This window comes from Chiloscyllium punctatum, chromosome 1 (assembly GCF_047496795.1).
Source record: "Chiloscyllium punctatum isolate Juve2018m chromosome 1, sChiPun1.3, whole genome shotgun sequence".
NCBI lineage: Eukaryota > Metazoa > Chordata > Chondrichthyes > Orectolobiformes > Hemiscylliidae > Chiloscyllium > Chiloscyllium punctatum.
The window spans coordinates 32,574,163-32,600,461 of NC_092739.1; the positions used below are offsets into that span (position 1 = coordinate 32,574,163).

The following is a 26,299-nucleotide window of genomic DNA, read 5'->3' on the forward strand; positions in this document are numbered from 1 at the left end:
TATATTCCAGCCCTTTTGAAATAAAGGTCAGCATTCCATTAGTTTTGTTAATTACATATTGTACATGTCCGTTAGATTTTTGTGATTTCTGTGCTTGGACTCCAAAATCCTTTCTGTTCCTGCACAGTTCTTAGCTTCTCACCCTTTAGAAAATACCCCGATCTATCATGCTTATGTCCAAAGTGAATGACCTCATAATTTTCTACTCTGAACTCCACCTGCCACTTTTGTCTACTTACTTAATCTATCAATGCCACTTTCTGTCTTTCTTCTTCCATTTACTCTATAGACTGTGTTCACTAACTTGGTCCATCAACAAATCTCAATATACTGCTCTCAATTCCTTCATCTAAATCATTTGTAAACAAAATGAAATGTTGAGTCCCAGGACCATTTGACACTACCAGTCACATTCTGCCAAATGGAGCTTATTATTTTCACTTCTCTCCTACTTCTTAACTGATTCCCTCCCCATGTAAATAGACTTCCTCTAATTTCACGTATTTTCTGTTTTTAGTTGTCTTTTACATGTAAATTTATGAAATGCCTTATTAAAATCCACATTAATAACATCCATTAATAGCTCAGTTTCTATCATGCTACCAACTACCACAAAATGTATAACTGCCTTCTGGGTACATTACGTACCCTTCACAAGTGTCTGACATCTGCCTTTCGTCATACCTTATTCGTCCAAGTATTCTGTCACTTTGGGCTGAATGTTTGGCGAAGTTTGAATTTTTTTGGATAAATTTCCATTGCGAGACCCAGTGAGTTTTCTCACTGTATCTTATCAAGTTTGCCACATTAACTACCTTGCCTGCCCTAAGACCAATTAGATCCAAAATCCCAGCATGCCTCACCACTCTAGACACATTCACCAACAATTGGCATCCCTTGTGCTAGAACCATCTTTAAAAAGGTTGCTGTGCACCCAAAATAAGCACTGGCATTCCGAACTTACCCTGATCATTCATGGACAGACTCTGAACTTGTCCAAGAAGGGATAGATGCCATATGATTCTCTGACAGGAACCTAGGGGTTCTGGTTGAGGGGGTGGTGCAGCGGAGTGCCACACCACCAGATACTAGCAGCCTGGCTGAAGAATACCTCCTTGATCAATGTCATCTCTACAGTCCAGAACTAAGGCCAGCAGACATTATGAAGATCAGTGACCTTCATTGCTGTGCCAGGGCTTAGAGTTATACACCGCTGTCTACCTTTTGTAGGCGAACGTGAGAATGGCAGATGCTGGAGATCAGAGTCAAGATTAGAGTGGTGCTGGAAAAGCACAGCAGGTCAGGCAGCACCCGAGGAGCAGGAAAATAGATGTTTTAGGCAAATGGCGATTCTTCCCAGTCCTTGGATGCTGCCTGACCTGCTGTGCTTTTCCAGCACCACTCTAATCTTGTCTGCCTTTTGGTGTCTGTCTCTCACTACACACACACATACATATATACATACACACACACACAAAGTTAAAAATCACACAACACAGGTTTATTTGGAAGCACTAGCTTTCAGATCACTGCTCCTTCATCAAAAGGGCTGAAAGAGCTCATACTGGTGGAGGGTTGCGTGAGACCGCTCACTTCACACTACTTCTAACTTTTGGCCATGATGCCTTCTCTCTCTGGTGTCCTGTGGATTCTGTCAGCACGTCCACCATCTCCATGGTGGAATGGCCAGCTCCTCAAAAATTACATTCTCATTCTCTGAGGATAATACTGTCAAGGCCTTAGAGAAAGCATCAGTAAGGCTACCTCTCCTACGTGCCCCCAGCTGAAATACCGGTACCTCAGTGGGAATGTGAGGCTACGAGTGCAGGAGCATAGTCTGGTGATCACTGCGTTAGCTCTGCAGTTGGTTGAGGAAGAAGCGGCCCAGGCAGCTGATGCTCACAGGACTGCCGGAGACCAGTTACCCGCTCAGGCCCAGACAGGACAGGGTCCTGTGCAGTCAGCAGTCCACCAATTCATCCACATGCACTGGGAAGCAGATAGCTTTGTTGGAGGCAATGATCTTCATTGACCAGGAACTGCTTCAGTGCAGTAGGTCATGCAGCAATTTGCCTGCCTGTAAGGACAGTTGTCATGGAGAAATAGGTCCCGATCCCCTCTGGTATCCTGCACTGCCACTGGTCCTTGGAATTGAAGGCGTGGTGACAGAGAGGGGCAAGGAAACCTGGTGCACATGTCAGGTGCCCCTTGTTTATCAGGAGTCAGGGCAGTGAGAGGAAACAGCAGCTGAAGGAGCAATCACACAGCATCCTCAGACATCTCCACTCAAGACACTCCATTGGGTGGCCAGGCACTCCACCTCCAGCCTGCCTGCTCCCCCTCGGCCTTTGGAAGCCCATGCCCAGGAAGGTCAACTTACAACAGGCAAGAAGGTCCTCAGCATCTCGGGGCTGCCCAGATACAATCACTCCCCACAATGGCTAGACCAAACTTTCAGGGCCAATGGAGTCCACTGCCCCTCTCTCCTCTGCTGCAGAGTGAGGGAGTATACTGAAACAGTATGGGAAGGAGAAAAGAAAACTTATTGAGGGAACCCAGTAGCATGAATGACAATGCAATGCGTTTGCACCTTTTTGATAAATGTCACTGACTTCAGTGGTTGTTTGTCTGTCTTTGAAGCCGCCAATGGTGTTGTTACCACGTGAAACATAGCTTCATGGCCACTTACGTGATGTCCCAGAGACAGAGCTCTGTGGTGATAGCTTTCTGCAGCATCTAGAAACAAGAGACAGAAAGCAATAAGAGTTGGTGACTCCTTTGAACATCCCAATTCTTTCATAGCCTCTGCATCAGAAGGTATTGGTGTCAATGAGTTTCTTATTGTCTGGGGAAGGGAGAGGTGCAGCAAACAGGAGGGCCATGAATTAAGGACCCCACACTGTGTCCTGTCCAGTGCAAGGATCTGTGTATAATGTTCTTTCCTTTTATTAGGCTAATCATGGCAGGTCCTGCAGCGCGCTCTCACAGGTTGAGTTAGGGTATGATCACAATCATTTTCTTTCTCATTTCACACGTGTGATTTGCTGCCTGATGGAAGGTGAAAGCGAATGCTCCTCAGACAGTGGCTTGCAGCCTCAGAGTCTAGGTTTTGGTGAGACCACCCCCTTTTCCTGGTATCCATTGCCATAAACCCCACAGGCTCTGCAGGATCAATTCAGGCTACCTGCATTGGCCTTCACCTGCCCACCTTTTCCATCCAGCCCCTGTCCTGCCACATGACATGACCATTGCAAGTGTGATCATCTGTTGCTTAATCTCCACCCCCTGAAGCCAGGAACTCCTGACCTTAGATGAATTCTCCCCCCTCCTCTATGTTTGACCCCCATTCCTATCCATGCCTTACAATGTACCACTGCCCTGGCAAATTCTGTTGCCCCCTCCCCCCACAGCTTTCCCTTTCATTTCTGCTAAAGGGCTGACCATGGCCCACCCACTTGTACAATCCAACTAGACTGCCCCAGACAAGGAAGTGTCCAAACCCCTAACTGCTGACTATACATTTTCCTGACCGTGTTCACCCTAGCTTCCAGACTGGCTCTTATGGAGCCTCAGAATTGACCAGAACCCACTCCCAGATGGCAGAAACACGAGTACTGACCAAGAATACCCTAATGGGACTCTGCACTGCGGCCAATCCCTTGGACATGTATCAGAAGCTGCCCTTGGTGTACTGCCCGAACTCCCCTGACTGATGAGTGTCAGCATGGACTTCAGTGAGACTGCTCTTCTGAAACTCTGAGACTTTGCTCCCTGCTTGCTGCACACACTCCCTGCAGGCTGCTCGTCTGTTGGAGCAGATGTGAGATTGACATAGCACACTGCAAAATGTACTTAGCTCAGGACTGTTGGGCTGCATGACAAGCTGTCTGGTTCTATGAGAAAATGAGGACTGCAGATGCTGGAGATCAGTGTGGCGCTGGAAAAGCACAGCAGGTCAGGCAGCATCCGAGAGCAGGAGAATTGACATTTCGGGCAAAAGCCCTTCATCAGGACTGATGGTTCTATGACTGCACTAACCGGTGTGGCAAGGCATGGATAATACAAGCATGCAGGTAGGCATGACGAAAGTGAGTGCTAAGAGACCAAACAAGCAGCCCTGAGATGCAGCGTACTCCAGCTGAGGAGCTGGATGCCAATCTGTGCACGCACACTGTCCCTGCTGCTGCCTTTCATTGCTAGTTGATAGTGCACCCTCCAATGCAAATCTGTGCTTTTAGGGCACCCTGCCAGTATATCAGAGAAGTACAATGACAGTTATGAGGGGTTGGCAAATGCCAATGTCCATGAATGAGGGGCACGTGGATCGGGTTCAACATGGAGCTGCTTCAGAGAAAGTAACAGGCTGAATCTCCTAAGTGACTGCTCTGACTTCCGTGGCAAGTTTTCTTGATGTCTAGTTCATTTGGTGCTTTTGGTCAGATAGAAAGGTGAATATGAATGATTTGTGTTCGGCCGCCAACAAGGCATTTAACAAGTAACGATCCTTTATACCTGGTAACTTGCTGCACCGCGTCTCAAAAACATAAAAATGCTCTTGGTATTAAGATGGGCCTCCTTTTCTGATTCTGCCACAAATCTAACCATTGCCCATATTGCTCAGGGCCTTATAAGATTCAGCCCATTGTGCCTAATGAGAGATTTAAGTAACTTCTCCATAACAGCTGGCACACTAATAGGCCAATTACTTGCTCATTTAAAACAGAAATGCTTGCATTCAAAGAATTTTTTTTTCTAATGACAGCAGGGTATGCTAAAACACTTAATAGCCTGTGATGTACTTTTGAAGTGCAACCATAGTTTTCAATTGTTCTGTGTTCAGTTATGTCACTGTGATAATTAAACTCTGCTTACTGTACTTGATTGGTTAAGCCTGGTTGTCAACCCAGAGCTGAATTAAAACAGACACTCAATAAAAAAAAACCTAGAAGCTAGAGCTGGAAAAAGCACATATGCAGACATGTTGTGAATGCAGAGATATTTCAAGTCACTATAAATAACCAGTTACACACTTCAAAACTAGTGTCATCTCTAATTGCTATTAGGAAAATCAAATGAATAAAATACCCAACAAATTCATAAAATACAGAACATTATTCACTGTTATAATGTCAGTAGAGTGTCAGTCAATTTGTAGAAGGGCCCACAAATGTGTCTCAGCATTGTGGTAATCGCCAAGTCTGTTTTGTGAAATTCATTGAGGAGTAAATACCGGCCATGAAATAACTTGCGGGCTGTTTTTTTTTAAATAGTGCCATGGATCTTTTCCGTTTATCTGAGAGTAGATGGGGCCTTTTCTTAACATTTCATTTAAAAGATAGAATTTCCATCAGTGCAGCAGTCCCTCGGTATTTCGCTGGACTGTCAGCTTGGATATGTGTTTGCACAGAGCTCAAATCTTGGAATGGAGCTTGAACCCACAGCACTCTGACACAGAGACTAGAATGTTAATAATTGAACCACGAGTGACAACTATTTTCCCTGGTCTATCTACCTTTCCTTTCTTAAACTGTCAACTGATGCTGCCTGGCTTCCAATCCAAGAAGACAATTACTGAACTGAGAGTTTTGGAGGACAATGTGAGTGAATCAAAATTAATTGAGTTAATTGAGTTTCACTGAGTTTATAATACAGCTGTAGGCATTCTGCACCTGAGCTATGTCAGCATTTACGTTCCAAATATAAGCCTGTTTCTACCCTCCTTGATTTTGCCCCAGCATTACATTCTCCTTATCCATCTTTCCGACTCTGTTTACTCGCCTTCTCTTAAGGAATAGTCAAAGTGAACAGCACTTGCAGTCATGGATTCCATATTCTTACCATTCTTTGGGTAATGAAATGATTCTTTTCTCATGAATCCACTTTTGTTTTGTTAGTGACAATAATATGTGAATGCCTTCTAGTTACCAATTCTCGCAGTAATAAGGATTTTGTTAATATATGTCAACTCGAGGGATCTTTCATTGTCTTAAATCTTTCTAACAGTGACTCCCTGCCCCCTCTTTTCTAGTAAAAAGAACCTCATCCTCTTCGGTCTTTCTTGATCAGTATGTGCTGTCAATTCTGCTATTACCCTTGAGAATATTTTTTGTCTGTCGCTGCATCATGTGGAATCAAAAAATGTGCCCCATGCACATATCCAAAGTTTAACACAGCTTTAACATAACTTATTTGATTTTCAATTCTCTCACTCTGAAAATCAACCGTAGTGCTTTATAACCCCTTTTTAGTCCCTTATTCCCTGACTTTACTATTTGTAATTATTTCTCACGGCACTATTTGATCTCTTTGCGTCCCTGCACCATTTTGGGCTCATATTAGACAAGCAGTAGCTAGACTGTTTAGTTTTCACACCAAAATGCTTTTGCTCATGTTGCAAGATTATTTTATGCCCTCTACTATTCTTTCGGTCTTCCTTACGTTAACTATACTAATGCATGTACTCGGGTAATAGTCACATTTTTTTGACTACTTTTTAAGGTTAAATTTATCAGGTCGACTATTACATGGATACCAATTTTAAGGGGCTGAAGTTCATGCCTGTCAAAATTCACACTGTATCATTAGCAGAAGCCCAATTGATTTGTAAATGAATAAAGAGAAAAAAAGAATCACGGTAATTCTGAAAACTTGGAGTGGAATAGAACAGTTAGCAGACTGGAGGATCAGGAGCAGAGTGGAACAACCGGCAGACTGGAAAGCTGGAGCGGGACATGGCAGCCGGCACACTGACTCATAAATGTTGATCTGCGATCTGTGAAGAACTAGGGCTGACTTTTACATGAGATCAACTATTATTCACGTGTATGCGGTACATAATTTAGTGACATCTGTATATTATGAAGTTGTACTTCCAATTCTCAAATCTTAAGTTACAAAATGAGTAACGGCGGTCACAGCACCAATCTTGGGAAAATCCAAATCTCACTTTTTCATCCAGTTGATTAGCTACCTTTAACCTCTGCTGTTGGTAACCAGCTCACCATCCATTATGCAATCTGTCCCTCACTCCACAAAATAAAATGTATAGGCTGGATAGAATAGATGGGGAGAAACAGTTTCAACTTGTAAAATGAAGGAGAGAGCATAGATTTAAAGTGATTTGTAAAAGAAGTAAGGATGAAGTGAGGAAAAACTTTGTTGTTTAACTCAGTGAATAGTTAGGATATGGCATGAACTGCCTGGAAGTGTGGTCGAGATAGAGACAGAAAGTGCTGGAGAAACTCAGCAGGTCTAGCAGCAACGGTGAAGAGAAAGCAGAGTTAATGTTTCAGGTCCAGTGACATTTCTTTAGAACTAATTGTAGCTAGGAAAAGGTTGGTGGTATAAATGCTGAAGATGGGGTAAGAGTAAATGGTAAGTCAAGATGGACACCAGAGAGAGAGTGAGAGAGAGAGAGAGAAAGCAGTAGGGCAGATAAAGAAATGGGTACAGGTCAACCAGGGAGAATCAATAGCTGCTCGTATGAAACTAAATGTGGTTAATCAGTGAAACTCATTGCCACAAAAGACTCTGGAAGCCAAGTCATTGAGTGAATTAAAGACAAAAATAGATAGGTTCTTGATTAGAAAGAGGATCAAAGGTTACAGGGAAAAGACAGAAGAATGGGGTTAAGAAACATATCAGCCATGATTCAATGATGTAGCAGCCTCAGTGGGCTGAATGGCCTAATTCTGCTTCTATCAAATGGTCTTATTCATCTCTAATTTATCTGAATATTTATGATTGCAATCCTTTTTGACTGGGGTCCATCCACTCCAAATTTGATTAATTTATTAATTTTCTCTCCATTAACATTTTACTTGTTGATATTGTCAGGACCATTTGTTTTTATTTTTGTGTTTCTAAACATTGGGCATTAAGATGCAAAAGAAGTGTATTAAAACAGTGTTTGTAAGGATATCTATAGTTTTACAAGCAATTAACCTGCTACTCATGGCAGACAATGTAAATAACTGTTTAAACAGGCAGTAATTCAGATTGCAGATAATATAGAGCCAAAAGCGTGAACTGTCGCAACTCTTGTGCAACAAGAAGCTGTTTAATCTGTGGGCTAGTGATAGTTATCAGTGACAGAGAAATTTTGTTTGCCGAGAACATTGTGATTAGCTCTTGGGTGGAGAGTGTGTTGCTGGAAAAGCACAGCAGGTCAGGCAGCATCCGAGGAGTAGGAGAATTCTTGCTGGAGGGCTCCGGCCAGAAACGTTGATTCTCCTGCTCCTCGGATGCTGCCTGACCTGCTGTGCTTTTCCAGCAACACCCTCTCAAATCTGATCTCCAGTATCTGCAGACCTCACTTTCTCCTGGTTCTTGGGTAGCTGAGCAGCTTGGAGCTGGAAACAAATCACACAGAGAATGAGAGAGGAAGAGAATTGTATACGTCTCCTCCCAGCCCAGAAGCCAACTGTTCTCTTCAGTTACATACTCAGTTCAAAACCTGAAGAAAACCAGTTTTTTTTCCCTACAGCGGGTGCTGTAAGCTGTGACTCTTGAACTGAAAAATCAGAGTCATTTTCTCAGCGAACTCTGTACTTCTTACAAACTCATGGAATTATCCAGAGAAAGATATCTGGACAACAAGGGGTGTGGCCAACCAAAGAAGGATCATCTCAACATTGGAACCAGGAAGCAAAGATCATTCAACTGTCATTTCAGTTTTTCTATGTCTGCCAATAATCTATTTTCCCTATTTGTTTCTCTGTATCTATATGTCTAAGTGGTGTTTATAAAGGGGATTAGTGTTAGTAGTGAAAGATATCAGTGTACCTGTAGCTATAATCTAATCACTTTGGTATAAAGAACAGATTTTGCGTAGTATAGAAACCTGGTCCAAGCTTTATATCAACCTTGGTCTGAAAGTCAGGTAAATTGGGGTGCTGAGCATACTTTTAAAACCATGTTAACATTTAGTCTCACTCTGGGAATAGTGGGACTTGATTTAGGTGCACTTTCCCCATGGGCTGTAAAAATAGTTCAAAAGTTTTTTAGCATTTGTTTTAGTGCCAAGCTAAATGATATCCCTGAAAATACTGAGAAAAGACAACCAACTATTAAGTATTTCAGCTATTTTGCAGTCATTACTTGCGAGTTCGTCTTTCACATCCCTGAGACCCCCATCCCTACCTGACATTCTTTTGTTAGTCATGCATGTATAGAATGCTGCAGGTTTCTTTGTATCATCTCATGGCTTAATATTTGAAGTTCCTCTTTACTTTCTTAATTATCTTTTGAATTCCTTTCAAACCTATTTGTCATTTTCGTTTGCAGTGTCTTTGCAGTTCCCTTTGCCAATCTTGCCTTTGTTTGTGCACTTAAGGTGTGTGTTCACTTTTATCATTATATCATGAGCTTTATTTGCAATAAATTCTATTACTCTTTACTTTACCTAGGCCTTGCTGACTAAATATTTTAAATCCAACTGTTATGTCACCATTGCTTAGATGTTCCCTGTACTTGCTTCTTGTACCTGCTGGGATTCATTTCCCGTGACTATATCCAGCTATGGTTCTTCTTTGGTAGGCCAGTGCACAATGTAAAAGTTTTTCTTTATCCTTTTTTTTATTTGCAAACTTGTTTAGATGCAGCTCCATCTCCAATATTATTTGTCCATCTTATTTATTCATTTCATAAACATTGCTCACCAGCCTTTTTCATGCCTTTGTGACTGCAGAATATCCCATTAACATTATAGATCTCTTGTAATCCTTTATCTCAAGCTTTACAAATTACTTTCTATTTTTTAATGTTAGTCATGTCCTTTCTTTTTCTCCCCTACTGCTACTAAGTTTTCTGTAATTTGTACAGTACCTCCACCCTCCATTACTTACCTAGCCGTTATTCTATGTCTAGTAATTATTTTGTACTTCTCTAACTGTATTTGTCCCCTAACTCTCTAAGTTTCTCTTAATTCTCCTTGATCAGCATAATTTCTTAATACATAAATCTCCTTTTTGTTATCTTCTGCCATATACAACTATATTGGCTTCAGTTCTTCTCCCTCTGCCCACCATCCCTCCTAATTCCCAGTATGCTTCCAAAGAGCAAGCTTCTCTCTCTGGCATAGATTACTTGTGGAAGCATGCATTACCCAGGGCTTCCAGTCTCCAGATTTTTGGAGACTAGACTTGCAAACCAAAATGCATATTGGGGCTTCCTACGTGTCTTGACCTCTGTGGGAATTCCCAATGATTCCAACTGGCAATGCCTCTGCTTCTCTAGACCCTCTGAAATTCTGAGTTAGAATCAGAAGCCCTGGACAATTTTTGGCATATTTACTTGGTTAGACTAAAAAATTCCACTGACTAACTATGTAAACCCATCTCCAATCACTCTCGCTAACCACTTCCTCCCTCAATGACTCTGGCCTTGACTCCCAACCCATTTGTCACCTCTGCCACTGTACCATCCTACCCTCCAACAACAATATCTGCCAAACAACCAACTCACTTGCCAACCTACCGACCTACCACCACCGACACACTCTACCACTGCCATCATTGCCACTCTGACCTGTGCACTCCTACATAGTGCTATGCCTGTGGCTGCAGCCTAACTGGGGGAGAGTGTTGGAGGAAGACTTCAGAAGTCTTGGCAGGAGACCTCAGAACAGTTTCAGCTGAAGAACTTCTGTATAGCTGGCAGCAGGAACACTGGTGGATTGTCAGTGGTAGGACCAGGAATGCTGCATGCTGGTAGAGAGGATGGTATGGATTTTGTTCTCACTTTGGAACCACCGCCAATCAGTCAGGTGGCACCTCAACCAATCCTCTCGTGGAACACAGCTCGGTGGATACCTATGAAATCTGAACAGCACTTAGAGTCCCATCAGTTATGGTAGCAGTTTAAGCTGAGATGAGCCTAGCTGGATTGCAGGGCGACAAGCACAGATTTGATGACCTTTGTGTGACTTTCCTTGATAACACTGATATATTGGCCAAGACTGTCAGATTGAGGTTGGACTAATGCACTGACAGAGCGGGGAAATCCCTGTCGTTTCTCAGGGAGAGGCCTGATGGAATCAAATTCCTCAACCACCAAGGGCTTCCCACCAATCAGAGGCTAGCGTATTTCCTCTGCTGCTGGGGATGCACACATCAGAGGTCTAAGTCATGATGGCATCCCAGAGTGGAGGTTCAATTGCGACGAAGAAGTTGATACAGGTCTGCAGATGCATTAGGAACCAAGACACAGAGAGACTGTAGGCTGGGAGTTGTGAGAGGAGGGTACACTGGGGTCCAGAGGTGAGAGCAGTTTTCAGCAGCCACCTTCCCCGAGGCCAGGACTTTGGATCAGTCACAGCGTGCTTAATTATAGAGAACCCTCCAAAGGGAAAACCTAACCGGATTTACTGGTTGACTCTCCAGATGCTGGAAAGCCATATAGCTTCATTTTAATAGCTAATGGTAAAAGTGGTAAGTCTAATAGAGTCAGGTAGATCAGCTTTGTATGTTTGACATACATTTGATTGAATTTGTTAATAGATGATGAATTGGGGTGTGGTGCATTCAGCAGAGTGAGAGATCGATACCACCTTCTCAAAGGCAACTAGGGCTGTCAGTGTATGCTGGGAGTATATGTCCACTTCTGAGAAGGAAATTGCTAACAAGTGGCTTTATTTGATGCTGTAACCAAGTCCTGAAGACCAAGCTTATGACATTGGAAACAGATAGCCATGGAGTTCACTGACTTTACAATAAATATCTGGAGGCTTCAATTATATTCACTTACTTAATTACATGCAATTAATCTACTTCAGTTATGTTTTTAAATTTGTTTTTAAATTGGAAATATTTTACAGGTGAATGCATTAATATAATGGCTGCCCAAAAGTTTCTTTCCACCCTATAATATTCCAGTAGGCACCCAATATATGTTGTACTGGCCCTCTGCATAAAAATGATCTTTGTCCCCTTTTGCACATTGTGTACAAAAAGGCTCTGGATCGATATCTGAGAAACTTTGAGCCCACACTATGCGATCTGCTACCCCTATTGCTCCAGTTTCTTCTTTCGTAGAGCATCTTTCCCAGCCATTTCTAATAACCAGAACAGTCAAAGTGTACTTCACCTTGTGGGAGTGCAGGTTAGCTTCAGTTGATCCTAACTGTGTACAAATCCAGACTCTGTGCTGAGTACACAGCCCATCAGCAGTTTATTTAATGTTGGATCACATGACATAAACATGGAGAGCTAGCGGTACAAAGTTTACATGTTATCTGCATCACCACCATTGGGTGCAAGGTAACTTTATCCATCATGGAAGCCAGGCACACGAAATAAAGGAATGATATACTTACCTTGTCTGGTAGCATTCCTATTACATTATCGTCTTAGCCAATACTAGTGTAAAAGGTTGACTAATGACAGTCAAGTGTTAGCTGTAGGACTTTTGACATTTACCACAAGCTTCCCCTTATTGTGACACAGTGAGAAACCCAAAACATCACAATGTTGTTATAATTGTCTGGCATACAAGGTGCTGACAAAATGAAGTTCTTGCAGGCATATGTTTTGTATACTATCATATATCTATTTAAATATATTTTTAGTTCATTGAACTAAAGTAGTCTGCTCTTTTTCTGTAGAGAATAAAATTCAAAATGATTCAAATGACAGTCCAAAAGCTCACATGCTCACGTCTAAAATGATTGGTGATTTCTTACACAATTCCATGTTGTGAATTTAATAATATTCATAATCAAAATAGCCTTGACAGGAGACAATACACAAAACAAATATTTTTGAACTGAAAATATGTTTAGGTCTCTGACATTGTAAAAAGATGTTATTGAGTTTTCAGAATTGTCTTTGTAGTGGACGCAACAAGTGACAAAGTTACTCCTGTTTGATCATGTATATAATTCTTAACAATGTTGCATCAGGTTAATTGCTTAGTATGAAATATCACATGGATTCTTAAGAAAATCCCTTGTATTTTAAAAAAATGCCCATTACTTATTGTTTACCTAAAAATATGTTTAACTGAAAGGCCACCGAGTCAACCTAATGTTAAATTTATACTCTGAAAATGTGTTAGCTGTTTAACCAGGATCCCCTAAATAATGAGCTGAAAATGTGTTGCTGGAAAAGCGCAGCAGGTCAGGCAGCATCCAAGAAACAGGAGAATCGACATTTCGGGCATAAGCCCTTCTTCAGGAATGAGGAAAGTGTGTCCAGTAGGCTAAGATAAAAGGTAGGGAGGAGGGACTTGGGGGAGGGGTGTTGGGAATGCGATGGGTGGAGGGAGGTCAAGGTGAGGGTGATAGGCTGGAGTGGGGTGGGTGCGGAGAGGTCAGGAAGAAGATTGCAGGTTAGGAAGGCAGTGCTGAGTTCAAGGGATTTGACTGAGACAAGGTGGGGGGAGGGGAAATGAGGAAACTGGAGAAATCTGAGTTCATCCCTTGTGGTTGGAGGGTTCCCAGGCGGAAGATGAGGCGCTCTTCCTCCAACTGTCGTGTTGCCATGGTCTGGCGATGGAGGAGTCTAAGGGCCTGCATGTCCTTGGTGGAGTGAGAGGGGGAGTTGAAGTGTTGGGCTACGGGATGGTTGGGTTGGTTGGTCCCGGTGTCCCAGAGGTGTTCTCTGAAATGTTCCGCAAGTAGGCGGCCTGTCTCCCCAATATAGAGGAGGCCACATCGGGTGCAGCGGATGCAATAGATGATGTGTGTGGAGGTGCAGGTGAATTTGTGGTGGATATGGAAGTGTCCCTTGGGGGCCTTGGAGGGAAGTAAGGGGGGAGGTATGGGCGCAAGTTTGCATTTCTTGCGGTTGGGCGCAAGTTTTGCATTTCTTGCGGTTGGGCGCAAGTTTTGCATTTCTTGCGGTTGGGCGAACTCAGCACTGCCTTCCTAACCTGCAATCTTCTTCCTGACCTCTCCGCCCCCACCCTCACTCCAGCCTATCACCCTCACCTTGACTTCCCTCCACCTATCGCATTCCCAACACCCCTCCCCCAAGTCCCTCCTCCCTACCTTTTATCTTAGCCTGCTGGACACACTTTCCTCATTCCTGAAGAAGGGCTTATGCCCGAAACGTCGATTCTCCTGTTCCTTGGATGCTGCCTGACCTGCTGCGCTTTTCCAGCAACACATTTTCAGCTCTGATCTCCAGCATCTGCAGTCCTCACTTTCTCCTCCCCTAAATAATGTCCTAAATTGACATTCTTTTGCTGTTCCCTTCTCGAGTGCAAAGTTCTGTATTCAGCTGGATTCTACTTAGTGTTCATTATGGGTTCTTTCTACAGGTATTTTCAATTTGATTATAAAGGACAAATGGAGGAAATCTTTGTATGTGTAATATTTTAAAAATAACGTATCCTGTTGAACAATTACATTTATTACACTTCATTTATGTATTCAACTTTTTTCAAAATCAGAAGTATTTTACAGTTGCCCAAAAGTTTCTTTCCACCCTATAATATTCCAGCAGGCACTCAATATATTTTTCCTAGTTGATGTATATCTCTTAAATGACACTTGCCACATCAGATGCAAAAATAGAGTCACACATTTGCCAAGTTGAGAAGATTTCAGATCCGTTTAAAAATAATGGATGGGCCCCCTTTCCAGAATTCTTGACCCCATTTTCAGAGCTGACAATTCTTTACATGATAGGGTACAGGTAGTAAACTTGCATCTTGCGCCCCTGACCAAGCCAGCTCCACAGTGGGGACAGGAATCTCCTAGCCCACCCCAGGTATTATCGAGTTTTGCCAGTATCTCCATGGCATGTGTTGATAACCGCTCTGATGGGTTGTGAACCATAGTGTCGGTTCAGGAACCTATTGAAAGGTAAGGTCAAAAGATTTTTCCCATGGCACTCCAGCCAACTGATGTTACTTTGTCCATGGTCTTTGAAACTCTCCAAGCCAACTCATTGCAGTTCCATGTCCATTTACCCAGTAGGCACATTGGCAAGTATGGAATTGCTAAGAGGAAACAAAACTCCCATTCAGAAACATCCTTTGAAGAAAAATTGTTTTCCTACAACATTTAAATACGTCAGTTAAAATAGAAAATTATCAATAATGGATACTTAAAACACATATTAATCTTATTCAAATAAAAAAGAGAGATTGACAAAAGAGACCACAAAAATAATAACTTGCTATAATCATTTGCAAAATTAACCATTAATTTAATTTGTTAAAACAGGTTCCTTGCTGAGCTAATACTTTCATTGGTCTAGACTCTAATTCAAGGATGTATAATGAGAATAGTTGGATGTCATCAGACCATCTAGATTACTTACTCCAATTTCTCACACAGGCTTTTTGTTGTAACTTTCACATGAGTATCCTGTGTACAATGGGAAAAGAGTTCCATGTAACTCTGGAGCATGTCCATACATGTGCTGCACAGGCAAAGTATAATTTGGCTGTTCATAACGTCTTTCTGCCATTTGCAGAATGCAAATAATCATAAAAGAAAGCATTGTTTGGCTTGCATTAGGGCTTAGAATTGCTTTTTTCAGTTCAAATTATCCTCTGCATAATTGTAACATTGCATTTGTTTGATTTTTTTTCCTACCTGTCAGAAGGCAGTCAGTTGGCATCTCATCTTATGTTGGATTTGTTGGCCACAAGAGAGCCACTTTACTGCCTTAGCTGAAACAGCTCTTAGATATGAGCTAAGAATGGACAATTTCACCAGCATTAAATGCCAACCCCAATATTCTAATACATTCAGATGGTTCAGTTGAGGTCTGGCTAGTCTTAAATGTTTTCATTGTAAAGCTTTTTTTTGCCTCTGTTGTGAATATTTTATTGGTAACAGCACAATAATTATGCACAGCTACTGCCCAACCATTAGTATTGCATATTTTGCTATTTGCATGTTAATTTGCAGCTGTCTATGATTTAGGCCATCCAATGGTATACAACACGGAGTCCTGCGAATTAAATAGCTTAACCACCAGCAGTGATCATCTTGACCTTTATTGACAACTGCCTTATTTTCCATTGTTTGTAATTGGAGAAACATAATGAACCAAGAATTCATTAATTCTAATTTCTGCTTCATATTTTAGTATAAAGGCTGATTAAATATTAAAAGAATATTGCAAATTTAAAATCCTTTATGTAAGGCAAAAGGACATTGTTTTAGCCAATTGCAGCCAGATATTTCATTGACAACACCTAAAAACAATCTTCGATTAATGCAGGAGACTGCAAAAATCTGACCTGAAATGCATGGCACAGATAAAATTGTCCAGTATAAGTCTGTGAAGCAAGGGCAAGGGTGAAACATGCAAGAAAATCATTACTGACTGCAGGAGAATGAATCGTGGCTCTAATTTTTCACCTCACAAACAAGTAAGAATGACCTCGTGCCGTGTTTTGTTGTTTTCTCTGAAAATAATAAGTTTTTAAGCACTAAATATTCTCCTTCTGTTTTCAACATCTAAAAAAAAATCAATAAAACCTTATTTATTTTATTGATGCTTTCAATATATGAAAAAGTAGCTTTAATTTCCATGTCATTACATTTTATGAAAAGAAATGGGTTCATGTTTCAGAATTTAAAAACTGCTAAAATGGAAACAAAAAAGCAACTGCAACTTCAGTTCTGATTTTGCATCTTTGTCTTTTTAGTTCTGTTATTATCCTAACTAGGTCATTAATGTAGGTGTTTGAATAAATATTGTATTAAAAAAGTTTTTTTTCTCTTTAGTTAAACAATATCATAAGAACATAGCAAATTGAAGCATTTGATAAAAGCCCATGCATTATATTTAAATTCACTCAAATATTTAATCCCTTATGAAAATAAACATTTTTATTCATTCTTCCACATCAAAGACAGCTAATCCTGTAATAACCACATTGAACAGTCAATTAAATGGAATTTAGGGGCCCAGATTGTGTTAACAGATTATAGATGCTGTCAAGCTGTAATAATACTATAATAAAAGCATTTTTATGCAAATCAACAAACATCAATTGAAATTCTAAGCACATTTATTTCAACATTTAGATGCAAGTCAGCTGTTTCTATTTTCAAAGTGTAAAGGGCTGACTTCAGTTTACTTAATTGCACAGAACATATTCTCCTTTTACAATATATCTGCACCATAAAAATGATTGGACCTGGCTGACTGAGATAAGATCCCTCTTTCCAGTGAAAATGGAGTCTGTTTTGAGCTCAATACTAAGTTCAGATGGCTCTGCTATGTTCAGATTTCCCTCGTGTGCCTTCTTAATTACCTGCTGCACCTACAAACCATTGTTTTGTGATTCATGCACAAAGGCACCCAGGTGCCTCTGCACAGCAGCATGCTGCAATTTTTCACCATTTAGTAATAGTCCATTTTGCTGTTATTCCTACTAAAATGGATGACCTTACATTTACCAACATTGTGATCCATCTGCCAGCCTCTTAACCATTCACTTAACCTCTCTCTCTCCCTCTGCAGACTTCAGTGATCTCTACATACTTTGCTCTACCACTCATCTTATTGTCATCTGCAAACTTTGACACACCGTACTTCATCCTCAACTTCAAGTCATCTATGTAAATTGTAAACAGTTGCAGTCCCAACACTGATCCCTGAGACACATCACTCGCCACGGATGTCCAACCAGAAAAACACCCAGATATCCCCAGTATTTGCTTTCTGTTGGTTAACCAAACCCCTAGTCATGCTAATCCATTACACATTACACTGTGCACACCTTGATCTTATGCAGCAACCTTTTGTTCGGCATTTTGTTAAATGCCTTCTGCAAAGCCAGATACTCCACCTCCACCAGTTCCCCATTATCCATCGTGATCATAATGTCCTCAAAGAATTCGAGATAAATGTGTCCTGCCTTTCATAAACCTATGATGTGTCTGACCATTTATTTTAACTCTTCATGCTTCATGCCCCTCTTGTGTGCAGACCAAACCTGCATGCCACTAACTCTGAAATGAATGATAATAAAATATCTATAACTTTATATGTACTGCCATAATGGCAATAAGTTTTTCATCAAGTTTCCTCTGCAGCTCTTAAGGTATTTGTTTTCTTCTCTCTGTACTGCAGTGGAAATTGTGATAGCAGCCATCAGTTCTATCATGAAAATAGTTGTCTTCCAGTTCAAAACTGGAAGGAATAGGATCCAAGCTCTATGCAGAGTCCTCACCAGTAAACCTTGGCAATCACAAGAGATTGTCTGACAAGCTTGTTAGTACCCTGAGAGTTTCTGTTTGCATTCTGATCAGCTTTTTCCAGTTGGTCAATTTAGCCTCTTTAGAATGCCCTGCACAAGAACACACCTCCCTGCTCACATTCTGTGGGGCTGGCAAACAACTCTCCAAGTCTGGATACAGCTCACCTGTGCCCAATGAATTATGACATGCAGATTCCAACCAAAATACAGTTCGGGAATCTGAGTTAGTGACTGTAATTTTCAGATTAGGTGACTGTGCTTATTTCTCAGAGACCTGGTTCAGCTCTTACCCTTGCTTCTGAGGAGGATTTGTCTGGCCAGGTAATATTACTTGAGTATCTGAAGACCGAAAATTAAATGAAAACGATCATTACATTGAGGATATACAGGTTGGCTTCTGGCATCTCATTCTGGATTAGTAGTGCTGGAAGAGCACAGCAGTTCAGGCAGCATCCAAGGAGCTTCAAAATCGACGTTTCAGGCAAAAGCCCTTCATCAGGAATAAAGGCAGTGAGCCTGAAGCATGGAGAGATAAGCTAGAGGAGGGTGGGGGTGGGGAGAGAGTAGCATAGAGTACAATGGGTGAGTGGGGGAGGGGATGAAGGTAATAGGTCAGGGAGGAGAGGGTGGAGTGGATAGGTGGAAAAGGAGATAGGCAGGTCGGACAAGTCCGGACAAGTCATGGGGACAGTGCTGAGTGGAAGTTTAGAATTAGGGTGAGGTGGAGGAAGGGGAAATGAGGAAACTGTTGAAGTCCACATTAATGCCCTGGGGTTGAAGTGTTCCGAGGCAGAAGATGAGGCGTTCTTCCTCCAGGCGTCTGTGGTGAGGGAGCGGCGGTGAAGGAAGCCCAGGACCTCCATGTCCTCGGGAGAATGGGAGGGAGAGTTGAAATGTTGGGCCACAGGGCGGTGTGGTTGATTGAAGCGGGTGTCCCGGAGATGTTCCCTAAAGCGCTCTGCTTGGAGGTGCCTGGTCTCCCCAATGTAGAGGAGACCGCATCGGGAACAACGGATACAATAAATGATATTGGTAGATGTGAAAGTAAAACTTTAATGGATGTGGAAGGCTCCTTTAGGGCCTTGGATAGAGGTGAGAGAGGAGGTGTGGGAGCAGGTTTTACAGTTCCTGCGGTGGCAGGGGAAAGTGCCAGGATGGGAGGGTGGGTTGTAGGGGGGTGTGGACCTAACCAAGTAGTCACGGAAGGAACGGTCTTTACGGAAGGTGGAAAGGGGTAGGGAGGGAAATATATCTCTGGTGGTGGGGTCTGTTTGGAGGTGGCGGAAACGTCGGCGGATGACTTGGTGTATGCGAAGGTTGGTAGGGTGGAAGGTGAGCACCAGGGGCATTCTGTCCTTGTTATGGTTGGAGGGGTGGGCTCTGAGGGCAGAGGTGCGGGATGTAGATGAGATGCGTTGGAGGGCATCTTTAACCACGTGGGAAGGGAAATTGCAGTCTCTAAAGAAGGAGGCCATCTGGTGTGTTCTGTGGTGGAACTGGTCCTCCTGGGAGCTGATCCGGCGGACAAATTGGGAATACGGGACGGCATTTTTGCAAGAGGTAGGGTGTGAAGAGGTGTAATCCAGGTAGCTGTGGGAGTCAGTGGGTTTGTAAAAAATGTCAGTGTCAAGTCGGTCGTCATTAACGGAGATGGAGAGGTCCAGGAAGGGGAGGGAGGTGTCAGAGATGGTCCAGGTAAATTTAAGGTCAGGGTGGAATGTGTTGGTGAATTTGATGAATTGCTCAACCTCCTCGCGGGAGCATGAGGTGGTGCCAATGCAGTCATCAACGTAGCGGAGGAAGAGGTGGGGAGTGGTGCCGGTGTAATTACGGAAGATCAACTGCTCTACGTAGCCAACAAAGAGACAGGCATAGCTGGGGCCCATACGTGTGCCCATGGCTACCCCTTTGGTTTGGAGGAAGTGGGAGGATTCAAAAGAGAAATTGTTAAGGGTGAGGACCAGTTCGGCCAAATGAATGAGAGTGTCGGTGGAAGGGTACTGTTGGGGATGTCTGGAGAGGAAAAAACGGAGGGCTTGGAGGCCCTGGTCATGGCGGATGGAGGTGTAGATGGATTGGATATCCATGGTGAAGATGAGGCATTGGGGGCAGGGGAAACTGAAGTCTTGGAGGAGGTGGAGGGCGTGGGTGGTGTCTCGAACTTATGTGGGGAGTTTCTGGACTAGGGGGATAGGACAGTGTCGAAGTAGGTAGAGATGAGTTCAGTGGGGCAGGAGCATGCTGAGATAATGGGTCGGCCAGGGTGGTCAGGCTTGTGGATCTTGGGAAGGAGGTAGAACCGAGCAGTGCGGGGTTCCCGGACTATGAGGTTGGAAGCTGTGGGTGGGAGATCTCCTGAGGTGATGAGGTTCTGTATGGTCTGGGAGATGATGGTTTGGTGATGGGGGGTGGGGTCATGGTTGAGGGGTCAGTAGAAGAGGTGTCCTCGAGTTGACGTTTGGCTTCAGCGGTGTAGAGGTCAGTGCGCCAGACTACCACTACGCCCCCTTTATACGCTGGCTTGATGGTGAGGTTGGGATTGGAGCAGAGGGATTGGAGGGCTGCGCGTTGTGAGGGTGAGAGGTTGGAGTGGGGGAGGGAGGTAGACAGGTTGAGGCGGTTAATGTCCCGGCGGCAGTTGGAAATGAAGAGGTCGAGGGCAGGTAATAGGTCAGTGCGGGGTGTCCAGGTGGATGCAGTGTGGAGGTCCTGGGCCTCCCACAACCTCTTCCATCCCTCTCAATTCCTCATGCATCACACGTGACATCACTTCCGTCCTTCACATCATCGCTGATGCCACATGCTCAGTGACTCCACTACTCCTATTGCCGTGGTCACCACCACTTCCGCCCCCACCATTGTCACTCACCTGCATTCTGCTGTCATGCCCCCCACAGACCCCACTGTCACTATCCCCACCCCCCAGAACCCCGAGGGGAACACTAACCCTGCTCATGACTCCTCCCCCATTCCCCCCACCATCACACCCACTCCAGTTACAGGTTCCGCCCCCACTCCCAGCTCTACACCCACACCAGCTCCCAGCCCTGCCGAGTTTTCACCATCTCCCAGACCTCCCCCTCACTGAGGATGAACGATCAATCCTTAGCAAAGGGCTCATCTTCATCTCCCTCCGTCCACGCATCAATGAATTTAATACACGCCGTGATGTTGAACGATTCTTCCGTCGCCTCCACCTCCGAGCTTACTTTCACAATCAGGACTCCCGCCCACCTTCCGAGGACCCCTTCACCCACCTCCAACACACTGCATCCACCTGGACACCCCGTGCTGGCCTATTACCTGCCCTCGACCTCTTCATTTCCAACTGTCGCCGGGACATTAACCGCCTCAACCTGTCTACCTCCCTCCCCCACTCCAACCTCTCACCCTCACAACGTGCAGCCCTGCAATCTCTCTGCACCAATCCCAACCTCACCATCAAGCCAGCGGATAACGGGGGCACAGTGGTAGTGTGGCGCACTGACCTCTACACCGCTGAAGCCAAACGCCAACTTGAGGACACCTCTTCCTACTGCCCCCTCGACCATGACCCCACCTCCCATCACCAAACCATCATCTCCCAGACCATACAGAACCTCATCACCTCAGGAGATCTCCCACCCACAGCTTCCAACCTCATAGTCCGGGAACCCCGCACTGCTCGGTTCTACCTCCTTCCCAAGATCCACAAGCCTGACCACCCTGGCCGACCCATTATCTCAGCATGCCCCTGCCCCACTGAACTCATCTCTACCTACCTCGACACTGTCCTATCCCCCCTAGTCCAGAAACTCCCCATATACGTTCGAGACACCACCCACACCCTCCACCTCCTCCAAGACTTCAGTTTCCCCGGCCCACAACACCTCATCTTCATCATGAATATCCAATTCCTCTACACCTCCATCCGCCATGACCAGGGCCTCCAAGCCCTCCGTTTTTTCCTCTCCAGACGTCCCCAACAGTACCCTTCCACCGACACTCTCATTCGTTTGGCCAAACTGGTGCTCACCCTTAACAATTTCTCCTTCGAATCCTCCCACTTCCTCCAGACTAAAGGGGTAGTCATGGGCACACATCTGGGCCCCAACTATACCTGTCTCTTTGTTGGCTACATAGAGCAGTTGATCTTCCGTAATTACACCGGCACCACTCCCCACCTCTTCCTCCGCTACATTGATGACTGCATTGGCGCCACCTCGTGCTCCCGTGAGGAGGTTGAGCAATTCATCAAATTCACCAACACATTCCACCCTGACCTTAAATTTACCTGGACCATCTCTGACACCTCCCTCCCCTTCCTAGACCTCGCCATCTCCATTAATGACGACCGACTTGACACTGACATTTTTTACAAACCCACCGACTCCCACAGCTACCTGGATTACACCTCTTCCCACCCTACCTCTTGCAAAAATGCCATCCCGTATTCCCAATTCCTCCGCCTCCACCGGATCAGCTCCCAGGAGGACCAGTTCCACCGCAGAACACACCAGATGGCCTCCTTCTTTAGAGACTGCAATTTCCCTTCCCACATGGTTAAAGATGCCCTCCAACGCATCTCGTCTACATCCCGCACCTCCGCCCTCAGAGCCCACCCCTCCAACCGTAACAAGGACAGAATGCCCCTTGTACTCACCTTCCATCCTATCAACCTTCGCATAAACCAAATCATGTGCTGACATTTCCGCCACCTCCAAACAGACCCTACCACCAGGGACCTCCCCACCCCTTTCCACCTTCCGCAAAGACCGTTCCCCCCGTGACTTCCTGGTCAGGTCCATGACCCCCTACAACCCACCCTTCCATCCTGGCACTTTCCCCTGCCACCGCAGGGACTGTAAAACCTGTGCCCACATCTCCTCCCTCACCTCTATCCGAGGCCCTTAAGGAGCCTTCCACATCCATCAATGTTTTACTTGCACATCCACTAATATCATTTTATCCGTTGCTCCCGATGCGGTCTCCTCTACATTGGGGAGACCGAGCGCCTCCAAGTAGAGTGCTTTAGGGAACATCTCCAGGACACCTGCACCAATCAACCACACCGCCCTGTGGCTCAACATTTCAACTCCCCCTCCCACTCTGCCGAGGACATGGAGGTCCTGGGCCTCCTTCACTGCCGCTCCGTCACCACCAGATGCCTGGAGGAAGAACGCCTCATCTTCTGCCTCGGAACACTTCAACCCCAGGGCATCAATGTGGACTTCAACAGTTTTCTCATTTCCCCTTCTCCCACTTCACTCTAGTTCTAAACTTCCAGCTCAGTAACTGTCCCCATGACTTGTCCGGACTTGTCCTACCTGCCTATCTCCTTTTTCACCTATCCACCCCACCCTCTCCTCCCTGACCTATCACCTTCATCCCCTCCCCCACTCACAAATTGTACTCTATGCTACTTTCTCCCCACCCCCACCCTCCTCTAGCTTATCTCTCCACACTTCAGGCTCACTGCCTTTATTCCTGATGAAGGGCTTTTGCCTGAAACGTCGATTTCGAAGCTCCTTGAATGCTGCCTGAATTGCTGTGCTCTTCCAGCACCACTAATCCAGAATCTGGTTTCCAGCATCTGCAGTCATTGTTTTTACCTTCTGGCATCGGGATTTGAGAAGAACTATTCATCTGAAATAGACTGTAATTCTGAATATTCTTGATGGCATTGGATTGCAAAGGCTTCATCCTCGAGCAGTATCTCTATAAGAGGCTTAGGTGGTTATTGTGTTTTCTGGCTCCTCTGCTTTCTGTAGCTGTGGGCCACCATGTCTTTCAAAAGAGTAAATGATGTTGGTGAATTTCTTGTATTGTGTTTGTGGTGAAATCTATTCTAAATGCAAGAAACTGCTGAAAGGCAGCAACGAGGCTATGATGCAATGCATAATATGGTGGTTTTTGTGGTGAGCAGGAAGATGCTGGCTTTCTGTATGCGGTTGTTGAATACTTACAACACTGCTACAGTCAAATCTGAAGGCCAGGCTCCATTAACTAGCATCCTGACCAGACTAGCCACTTGCAGACTACTGACAGATAAATGCTTCTATCCTTTAAGTCTTCCAGTGTCATATCCAAAAACCTGAATTGTTTCTTTTTACTGTTTGACAATCTGGGGATCTTTTCAGCAAAATCCTGCAGTGATATCAACTACATGTTTCTGACTAATACAGCGTCCATTTTAGGAAGGGAAAGGGACAGCTTGTTGAGCATTCAGCCAGCTACAGCACAGCTGCACTCAACAGAATGTGACACCTATGGACATGAGGAGGCACTTTGAAGTTTGCATTCCTACAGCTGAAATTGAACCACGCGTGTTTAGGAAAGTGAATTGTAACCTCGGCAATCAGGAGGTATTTCACTTATTGTGCTCCAAAGTGACGGTAGTACATTCAAAAGTGCAAGTCCCTTCAAAGTAATTCTGATCGCTCCTGGTTCTGAAATATAATTTTTGCGTTGAGACATTTGGAGGATAGGTCTAAATTAGTTAAAGTTACTTGTTTTGTTTATGTATTCCTGTGGAAGAGGTTAGGTAACCTATGGAGATGTCAGGTAGCCTTTTTGGATTGTTAAAGGTAGGCATGAATGTCTATAAAAAGTGGATAAGGTTTTTGGAATGGTCAAGGTATCAAATTTTTCAAATAATCTGCCTTTTAATTTTACAGTATGAACAACCACCTTCAGTTGGACAAATCCGTGTTTCCAACTTCAATATGTGTTTATCAGCCTAAGGCTGAGGGTTGTCATCACAGGATTATTGTTGATTGACTGCTTCCACAGCCCATTATTACAGTGGATTGGGGCTGGAGAGGACTGTCATTTCACTGATTAATCAGTCAAAGAGGTTAAATGAAATTAGCTGTCTATTATGGGGTGATGAATGCAAATGTTTGCTTTTATAAGGGATTAAGTATCAAAGGAAATATTTGATTTTAAAATGGATTCAGAATGATGGGATTTAAATGTATTAAATGAGATTTTATCAATTGAGGTGTCTTTATGTAAAAATAGTAAAATCTTTAATGATAAAATAGGTTTGTTGTATTCCATCTTGACTTGACTTCTGAGGTCTACCTATTGTGAATACACGATGAGATATTAGCTGTATGTGAGGGTAAAGCTGGTGAGTGGGGTCATTGATTAGCATGAGTCAGTATTAATTGGCACAGGGACGATATATGGGAGCTCATAAGTTGACACTAAGGTGGCATGAAGAGTTTGAAGAGCCATGGACATGATTGAGGGGCTGAAAAGACATTTTGTTTTCTGCAGAGCTGGTGGGCCCAACTTTGAATGTCTTCCCATTTGGGGTACTTCTTCCTGAGTCAGATTTGTGGAGACGGGATTTTTTTCAAAACTGAAGCAAAAAAACTCAATCTTCACCAAGTTTCTAACATCCCACTCTGTTTACAATGAATACTATTCACGTTAAGCTTAATGGTTATGCTTATCTTCGTGATACGGGATGAAATCTAAACTCACTGATTTTCTAAATTACAACTCTTTGACTAAATAGAGAGCAAAACTACGATTGTACTATCAGTAAGGAGCTTCACTCATATGAAGGGTGGGCTAAAGATAAAAATCTCCAACGTTTTAGCTCTGTCCCCAAACTCTGTGCTTTTTGACCAGTTGCCTTCTCAGTATTTAGGGGCAATGATTTACCCATTACACATAAGACTTGTGATGAATGTTTTATTGGATTGAGAGAAAATGTGACTAGCTGTGAACAGATGCATGGTGTCATAGGTTGTCTTAATATTAATCAGCCCTAATACTTAGTTTAATTAATGTTTTAGTTGTGCAATGAATAATTGCAGCATTCTTAATTATCTACACATTTATGATAATTAATGGAAATAATTATTCTTTAGAAACTAACTATTCAGCCCTAACCTGTAGACTGTTGTAACATTTCCTCACAATGCAATTATTACCTGATACCTATCGCAAAATATCAGAATTTATGTTTGGAGTGACAACTTTACAGGGTGATTTCTTTCTAATTCTGTTTCTTTATCTGGTTTCATTTTTTGGGGTAGGTTGTTCTTTCTCTCATCATACATGTTTCTTCACTTTTGATTTATCTTAGTGTCCATTAGCATAAGTAATGGTTCATTACCATTTGTATTTATAATAA

At 43.6% G+C, this 26,299-nt stretch overlaps 1 protein-coding gene across 17 annotated transcripts in view; it reads left to right on the top strand.

Moving 5' to 3' along the window:
- The window catches only part of LOC140488060 (bifunctional heparan sulfate N-deacetylase/N-sulfotransferase 4-like), a 905,491-nt gene that overhangs the window by 458,989 nt on the left and 420,203 nt on the right, over positions 1–26,299 (top strand). The window contains exon 1 of one of the 17 annotated variants that reach the window (XM_072588370.1): positions 5,494–5,597. The exons of the other annotated variants lie outside the window; for them this stretch is intronic. The gene's annotated coding sequence lies outside the window, so the exon portion shown is untranslated. Of the gene's footprint in view, positions 1–5,493; positions 5,598–26,299 lie in introns of those variants that run through there. 17 annotated transcript variants of the gene reach the window in all.